This window comes from Nyctereutes procyonoides, unplaced genomic scaffold, assembly GCF_905146905.1.
Source record: "Nyctereutes procyonoides isolate TBG_1078 unplaced genomic scaffold, NYPRO_anot_genome, whole genome shotgun sequence".
Lineage (NCBI taxonomy): Eukaryota > Metazoa > Chordata > Mammalia > Carnivora > Canidae > Nyctereutes > Nyctereutes procyonoides.
The window spans coordinates 4,530,054-4,539,132 of record NW_026575040.1 but is presented as its reverse complement, the minus strand read 5'-3'; the positions used below and the strand labels follow the sequence as shown (position 1 = coordinate 4,539,132).

Here is a 9,079-nt window from a genome sequence, read left to right as displayed (position 1 = left end):
CATATTCTTTCACACTGATATATACATACATACTCCTTATTTCCAGAACATTATTTTTCCATCAATATTCAGCTCAAGCCACACCCTCCTTAGAAGGCCCTCCATGACACCCTTGTCTGCCTCCTACACTGAGATGCCTATCTTCTTGCTCCCCTAACATTCAGAACATACCTTATTATGATGTTTATCATATTGTAATGTAATTAATGTTTTACATGTCTGTTTCCCTCACTAGTCTGTGAACATCTCGGGAAATGGTTTTATCTTCTTATTCTCAAATCTAGCACAGTGCCTAACATATTTGGTGAATGAACAATGGGCTTGTTGAATTAACTAGTAAAAATACAGGCATGCAAGAGGAGCACAGCAACATTTTCAGCAATTTGATATATAAGGGCCTGTACTCTTCAAAGCCATTGCTTTACAATTGAATAAATTCTACTTCAGAAACCAATATTGCATTGTATGTTCATTAACTAAAATTTAAATTAAAAAAAATACAATTGACTGGATAATTATCTTTGTATACATTCTCAGGTCTAAAAGAAAACATTTTCTCTGTCCAGTAATGATAAATGCAACGAGTATTTCACATTGTCAGTTGATACAATCCAAAGAGGAAAATCTTACTGTTATTCCTTTTTTTAGATGGGGAAACAGGCTCTTAAGTGGTTATGTAACTTGCCTAAGATCATATACTTCATAAGCGAGGATCTTGTTCTGGAGCCTCTCTATAATCAATCACACTATAGTGCCTCTCAAAATTAGCCAGGTGAGACTATTCACTTCAGTACAACATTGTTCCGTCCGACCCTTTCCACCTGCAACCTCCTACACACACTCACCTAGAAGAAAACAAAGGCTCATGATCATACATGTACTTCGTTATTGTTCAGCCAAAAAATGTGTCTGCATATACCTGGCTTTGCTTAATGTAAAAAAATACCAGCTAATAACCATGAAATAACCCTTTGGGACTATTCTCTTTTAACATTTAGACAGAATGTAATGATTTTAATTATTTTATTGACCTTTCACATTCTTTAAGATGGGAATTCTGTTCATTGCTTCAGCATCTGAGTGTGTTAAACCACACATGCAGCAATTTTCGTAAAAGCAAAATGTGAAGCAGTGTATAAAGACTCCTGGATGAGAAGTCATGTACCACAAGCTCCCCATTACTTCCTTATTGGTGATGTCTGTGAGGGTATGGTTGGGAAGAAAGAATTGACAAACCGGTTTCTGCCACATTGTGAAATAACCATAAGGAGTGGCATCTGGTTCCTGGAGCTAGAAGAGGTGACTATGCCTTTTAAATCATGGTTACTGTCTCAACACAATAGATGAAAACAAAAACAAAAACAAAAAAAACAAAAACAAACCAAGAGGGGAAACCCCCACACATGAAAAAGTTTTAAAACTGAAAAGCTTTTTCATTTCTGAAAGCTTTGGGGTCAGGTGGGCCTCTCAGGTGCCACTGTTCTGGGGTACCCTCGGTCACTCCGATCTTCAGGTCCTTGAGGCATTTCCATTTCCCTTTTGCTCCCTGCTGCAGTCCTTTACCAATTCATAACCTGGCTGCATTGTATCAGTTGCATCCAATCTGCTGACTGCCAACAGCAATCCTCTTTTGCCATGAAGTGTGAGAAGCTAAGCTACTTCTGGGGATGTGAGAGGTGATGTGGGCATTTGCCCTGGAGAAACTCTAGATCAGCAGAGCTGTGGAAGACATGCACGTGGGCCCCCTCCTCCTCTTCCAAACAACTTTCATGTTTTCATGGAGACCTGGAAGAATGAACAGATAAGAACATCAACATTGACATAACATCGACAAGATTCAACACATTTGCGGTAAGAAGACAGTAAATGTCTATTGGTCTACAGCTTTGGTTTATATTAATTCATTCCAACATTATAAAAAACCTGGAAGTTTATTAGGAATGGGAGCTAAATTAAAAAAAAAAAAAAGGAATGGGAGCTAAATAGACTACTTGTGTTCTAGGCATCAAGTGCCTAGTTTGGAATGACTTGGAAAAAAAAATCCACAGTCTCTCAGCATGTGGATTAGGTGCTGGTAAAGACCGGCTAGAAGGATGTCAGGCAGAGGGAACAGGAAATGCAAAGGCATAAAGGTATGAGAAAGTCTGGCATACAGTGCTTTCTTAGAACTCCCCAGTCTAGGACGTTTGTCTCCTTTAAACAAACCCCTTTAGCTTTTACCACCTGTACCATTCTTCTTGGCTTGTGATTTCTTGTTGATGCAGTTACCATTTTTTATGGCTAACATTTTCATTTAAGTCTCTTCTCCCTAAGTAATTTGATTTCTTAGGTGGCAGCCTTCCTTCCTTCCTTCCCTTCCTTCCTTCCTTCCTTCCTTCCTTCCTTCCTTCCTTCCTTCCTTCCTTCCTTCCTTCCTTCCTTTCTTTTCTTTCTTTTTTTTTTATCTCTCCTGAATGCCATTGAAAGGTGCTTTGCACTTGGTAAACACTAATAAATATTGATTCGTTGACCAAAAGAAAGTCATGACTTAGATATTTTAAGTTTTCATTAAAAACGCTAAGATTGGGATCCCTGGGTGGCGCAGCGGTTTGGCGCCTGCCTTTGGCCCAGGGCGCGATCCTGGAGACCCAGGATCGAATCCCACATCGGGCTCCCGGTGCATGGAGCCTGCTTCTCCCTCTGCCTATGTCTCTGCCTCTCTCTCTCTCTCTCTCTCTCTCTCTCTCTCTCTGTGTGTGTGACTATCATAAATAAATAAAAATTAAAAAAAAGAAAAAAAAATAAAAACGCTAAGATTGTATCTACAAGAATAAAGCAGGACTATGTAAACAGAGGATAACACATTTACTCATTCGCTATTCTATTTTTATGACCTATTTCCAAGTAGGAACAAACATTGCATACAGTCAACATTTATGCTGCCAATCTGGATAACTGTAGGCTTAATAGCAGTTATTCCATTATAACAAATACAGAGGTGCGTTTTAGAACAGGAATAAGACCTGATTACAATTACAGAATTGCATGGTAAAAATAGTGGACTTCCACTCTGAAAATCTGGACGAATCAAAACTCTGCATCCATTGTGAACTTTATTTTTATTATTTTTCATCTTTGAGCCTTTTCCCTTATTAAACAAAGTTAAGAATTCCAACTTCACAAGATCTTAAGGAGTAAATGAAAAACATATACATACCTACTCTGGCACAGAGATGCAATAATATGTTTGTTCACTTTCTGCCCATTATTTGTCCATTTATTCAAATACATCCATAAGCCAACACAACAAACTACAAATAATGCAAACCACTGAGCATTTCTTTTGAAAACTTATGTTATAAACCCACTTTTTTTTTCAAGTGGCTAAGTCATCAGGACAAACATGCTTCCTTTTGGGGGGATGATCATTTGCTATTTTTTGCTGGAGTATAGGTACACATTTAGGCCAAATTAACATGTCTTGCAATTACAGGGAACACAGACACTATGGTACATTTTGTACATTTGTCTACTTGCATGAGGGCATGTATTCTGCTTCTAGTTCCAGCATTTTCTTACCACCTGTTGTAGATAATTACTTTCAAAAAATCTTAAGTTTAATAATAAGTCCTTAGACCCTGTATTCTGGAAGAAAGATAAGGTAGAGAAAGGGTTGCAGTCAGGAATCTCAGGTTCTGTTTCGGTCATTAATATCTCTACCAGACTTCTAATGAAGCATATAACCTCAGTTTCTCTAAGCCTTGTTTCTATCAAAAAGAACTGGTATGATATGGGGCACCTGAGTGACTCAGTTGTTTAAGCATCTGCCTTCAGCTCAGGTCACGATCCCAGCATCCTGGGATTGAGTCCCATGTCCGGCTTTCCTGTTCAACGAGGAGCCTGCTTCTCCCTCTGCTCCTCTCTCTGCTTGTGTGCTCTCTCTCTCTCAAATAAATAAATAAAATCTTAAAAAAAAAAAAGAAATAATGGGTTGCCTGGGTGGCTCAGTTGGTTGGGTGTCTGCCTTTGGCTGGGGCCATGGTCCTGGAGTCCTGGGATTGAGCCCTGCTTTGGGCTCCCTGCTCAGCAAGGAATCTGTTTCTCCATCTGCCCTTCACCTCGCTTTTGGTGTCTCTCTCTGAGATAAATAAATAAATTTAAAAATCATTTATTTATATATATATTTTTAAGATTTTATTTATTTATTCATGAGAGGTACACAGAGAGAGAGGCAGAGACATAGGCAGAGGGAGAAGCAGGCTCCTTGCAGGGAGCCCGATTTGGGATTCGATCCCAGGATCACGCCCTGAGCCAAAGGCAGAGATGCTCAACCGCTGAGCCAGCCAGGTGTCCCATAAATAAGATCTTAATAAAAAAAAACTGGTATAAGATCTACCTCTCAACAATGATGTAATGCTTAGCTGTGACTTATTAATAAGTACACAGACAAGATGTTTTTAAAGAAATCTAAAGTACTCAATTAGTTTATTAGTATCTCTCTGCACTTTTGCTAAAATTTAATCTTGAATTTATATTAAAATTAAAACTTATTTTTTTTTTTTTACCTCCTGCCTGGTAAAACACAAGGAAAACAAACATTTTTTTTAAATGCAAAAAATGCTGCATTAAAACAAATTTTATAAACAACATGACAAAAAGTAATTTCTTTCCATTTAGTTCTGGAAATAGTGTTTTAATTATATTATGGAAAAATTTTTGGTGAGGTGCCAAGTAAGGTGACCAATCATCCCAGTTTGCTTTAGATTTCCCATTTTTAGCACTGAAAATTCCACATCCCAGGAAACCCCTGTTCTGTACCAGCTGGGATTGGTTCACCCTAGTTCTCTGTCATTAGTAGAGGCCATAGCTTATAGCTCTGTATATCTGCCCTTAGAAAAATTCCAGGACTATTTTAATTTCTATGTATCTAAAAAGCATTTTCATATTCTATTTGAATTTAATTCAATACCATTTGGTGAGCATATTTATGGAGTTTTGCTCTGTCAGTGGATATTTAATAAATGTATACTAATATCTTTTTTTTTTTATATACTCATATCTTTTGACCTTATCAGGACAAGGGGGTAATGGGAATACTTAATTAACAATAGCAATTCTTTTGGCATCGAGAAAATACTAACTTGTCTGTTCTTTTTTCAAGGACCTTTTCCTGCTATTTACAGATTAGTGTACTTCTACTTGGTAAACACCATAGCTGAGAAAGCAGTACCCCAGCGAACACTTTTTTTTTTTTTTTGCAAATACCTTTAAGATCAAGTCATTTTAAAAAAAAACATTGTATGTGGGTCATCTCTTGGACAATTTGGGGCCAGAGAGAAGTTGTTACACTGGTTTCCTTAAATAGCACTACAACCTAACCTGATTCCAAGATAATTTCCAAAATATCAATGGAATGAGTGTTGCTGATAATCTCGTTATGAAGGTTTATCCATGAGTAAGAGGCCCCAAGATTCAGAAGCCTATGACGTTGCCCATGATATTGATCAAAAAAGAAGTTATGCGGCTATGGAAAAGATTTCTGAGAAAAAAGCCGACCAATATTCTTTCTTAGAAAATGAGGATGATTGAGGACATGTGCCTATTTACATAATTCAAAAAAAATCAATTAAAAGGTTATAAATCCAACTTGGCTATAGTTTTCCTGCAAGGTGCAAGGTGATTATGACACTTTTTTAAAGTTCTAATTTTGTGAGCACTTAATATTTGTCAAGTGCTTTAAATGCATTATTCATTTGATACTCACAAATAATCTTATGAGAATAGGAATCATAATCCTCCACAGTCAAGCTCAGAGAGGTTCAGTAATTTGGTTAAGGTTATAGACAGCAAGGGAGGGGCACAGGCAAATTTAGGTCTGTTTCCTCCAAAGCCTAAATAAACTCTTAACCTTTAGCCTATGCTGCTTGTCAACATTGTTGACATAAACTCTGAAAATTCTATCTTCAGCCCTACCTCCCCTGACCTTCTGTCTTGTACACTAGTAGATATAACTGCTTATTCAATGTCTCTATGTGCCTAACAAGCACTTCAAATTTAACGTTTCAGTAAATGGCACCTCCATTCACCCAGTTCCTCAAGCCCCAGACCTAATAGGCATCCTTGATTCCTCTCTCAACCCCACAGTCAAGCCATCAACAAGTCTATTTGCTTTACTTTCAAATTATACCTGAAACTACTTCTCATCATCTCTACTGTCACAACTCTGGTCCAAGCCATTATTATTACTCACCTGGACTACTGAGATAGTCTCATAATTGGTCTCTGCTTTCATAGCCCATTCTCCACAAGGCAGCCATGGTTCTTATTTTCTTCTGGCCATAGTTATTTTTTAAAATGTGTATTATATTGTGTCATTCTTCTGTTTAAAACCTGTTAAAGTTAAAACCCGTTAATAATGCCTCCCTTTAGGCAGCCCAGGTGGCTCAGAGGTTTGGCCCCTGCCTTCAGCCCAGGGCCTGATCCTGGAGACCGGGGATCAAGTCCCACGTCAGGCCCCCTGCATGGAGCCTGCTTCTCCCTCTGTCCATGTCTCTGCCTCTCTCTCTGTGTCTCTCTCATGAATAAATAAATAAAATCTTAAAAAAATAATGCCTCCCTTTGCAATAATGTAAACTTCTCTTTTACCCCCTGCCTTCATAGGCCTTCTCTGACTTTATCATTTAACTCTTTTTTTGCTCAGCATGCTTGTCACATTGATCCTTATGATTTCTCTGTGATGTAAAGTTATCTACTTCGAGAGGATTTGGAAGGACAGCAGTGAGGGTTTGAGAAAACTGGTGAATGTTTGCAAGTTGTCTAGAGAGGGAGGACAATTCAAAAAAAATTTAACAGGATTGCTAAATGGTGTTGATGGTTCAGTTGTGCTGGATGATTGGAATTTAATGATAAAATATGTAATTATGCAAATTTCTCCAGTAGTGGTCAGCTGCTCCAGTACCAAAGGGAACTATAAGGATGGTAGGATTCATCCAAGGTAGGGTAAGATGAAAAGAAAAATGGGGCAGAAGAGTTGAGGGTACTGACAAGTGTCACTAAACTTCCCCCCCTACACATATAACAATGTGGATGGGGTAGAGAGAAGGGTTGCTAGTGTCCTCAGCTTACTCCAGCTGTGGCAACAACCTGGATTTGCTAAGTAGAAACAGAATCAAAGGACCAAGACCTACCAGCACTGATGTTAAAAGCTTTAAATTACAAATCCTGATTATTTTAGGAAATCTGAATAAACATTTACAAAATGGACAAATTAGTAGAAGCTTATTTACATTTTAAAGGAATTTTTCAACTTAAAAAAATCAATTTCCAAAGGGTATCTTTCGTTTTAACAATAAGATTTATCAGTGAGTTAGGGACTCAGGTTTGGTTTGTTTTTTTTTTTTTTTTTTAAAGATTTTATTTTTTTTATTCGTGAGAGACACACAGAGACTGGGGTGTGTCTCTGTGGGACACACCGGGGATCCGGGGACCCCGGGGTCACGCCCTGAGCTGAAGGCAGGCGCCAAACCGCTGAGCCACCCAGGTGTCCAGGGATTCAGATTTTTAAAAATGTCCAGTCTGCCCAATCATTGAGAGTATCGCAAGAGAGTGCTTTCTCAGGCCTCTTCCTCCTTCAGGACACTTCTCTGGTTCTCCTGTCTTTCTTACAAAGATTTAAGTCCACTCTTAGAATTGCATAAAACACTCTTACTGGGATCCCTGGGTGGCTCAGCGTTTTGGAGACCCAGGATCGAGTCCCACGTCGGGCTCCCTGCATGGAGCCTGCTTCTCCCTCTGCCTGTGTCTCTGCCTCTCTCTCTCTCTCTCTCCCTCTCTGTGTCTATCATGAATGAATAAATAAAATCTTTATTTAAATTTGTTTTAAATAAATAAAATCTTAAAAAGAAAAAAACAACAAACCATTCTTACTGTGCTGGTCCCTAACTTGCCTGTTGTTTTCCCATTTACCCCCCTCCCTGCAACGAAACTACATTACCCCTGCTGTGCTTTTGCTTCTGTTATTCTCTCAGGCCAGATCCTCCTCCTACCTCCCCTGTTAAACTCCTGGCCACCACCTTTCTAGATAAGAGACCAGCACTGCCTCGCTGCTGCATTTGGTCCGTGTAGTTACTTCCATTCCTGCTTGTCTTGGGTTACATTGCGATGCATTTTATACACTGTGTAGCACCTGGTCTGTATCATGCATTATAAAGCGTTTCCACGACTGATGTTTTAGGTCACCCCGCCGCTGAAGCAGGGCGCGTTCCGTGGCCTCGGTCAAGCCCCTTTCCCTCTGGAGCCTCAGACACGCGAGGGCCGCGTCCTGTGGCTCCGCGAAGAAGGGAGAGGGAATGGCTGAGCCCTCGCACCGCGCTCGGTTAAGGAAAGCCCCGGTTGTTTACACCGTTTAGAGTACTGGATAGGCAGGTGCCTACCGAGATGAGGTCAGGAAACCCTCCTCTGGGATGACGTCATTGGTAGCGACTTCAGAACCCCCGCTCGCTCATCCGTACCGGTGCACGGAAGCAGAACTACTCAGAAAAGGGGGGGGGGAGTGGGGTGGGGGTTCACCTGTCCCAGGTCACAGGTTGCGCACGAAACCGATTTCCATTTAGCAGCTCGGGCAACAGCAATTTTAGCTCAACAGCCGCGGACTTCCCCGAATGACTCCGGGGGGGCGGGGGGGCGGGGGGCGGGCAGCGTCTACCGCGCGGCTGGATTCAGCGAGGGGGGCTGGATCCCTCCCGCCTGCGGCAAAACCCGCCACCCGGCCCGGGGGCCTTCTCAGGAGCACGCCCCGCCCAAGGGGCGGCCGCGGCCGGAACCGGGCCGGCGATTCCCGCGGCGCCGCGCTCCCGGGGCCAGGCCGGGCCGTGGGGTCTCCCCGCTCGCCACGCAGGGGCGGCGGGGCGGGGCGCAGTGACGCCAAGAGGAGTGACGCGACGACGCAGCGCGACGCGGTGACGCACGCCCCTTTGTTGGCTCAGTAGCGGTAGCAGCGGCCGTGGAGGTGGCGCTGGGGACTGTTTTCTCTCGGAGGCCGAAGCGGAGCCGCGTCTGACTGAGGCGGGCGGCGAGCAGCCCCCTCGCTCCGTCCCTCCCG

At 41.6% G+C, this 9,079-nt stretch overlaps 1 long non-coding RNA gene across 2 annotated transcripts; it reads right to left on the bottom strand.

Moving 5' to 3' along the window:
* Positions 1 to 1,009: 1,009 nt before the first annotated feature.
* Positions 1,010 to 8,845, bottom strand: LOC129506455 (uncharacterized). Of its 2 annotated transcripts, none has more exons than XR_008663795.1 (3): positions 8,548 to 8,845; positions 6,230 to 6,369; positions 1,010 to 1,785 (listed from the first exon to the last, which is right to left on the bottom strand). It is a non-coding gene; the product is annotated as an uncharacterized LOC129506455 (long non-coding RNA). The 2 variants fall into 2 exon arrangements; XR_008663796.1 differs by having other exon boundaries at positions 8,412 to 8,548.
* Between the last annotated feature and the right edge of the window lie 234 nt (positions 8,846 to 9,079).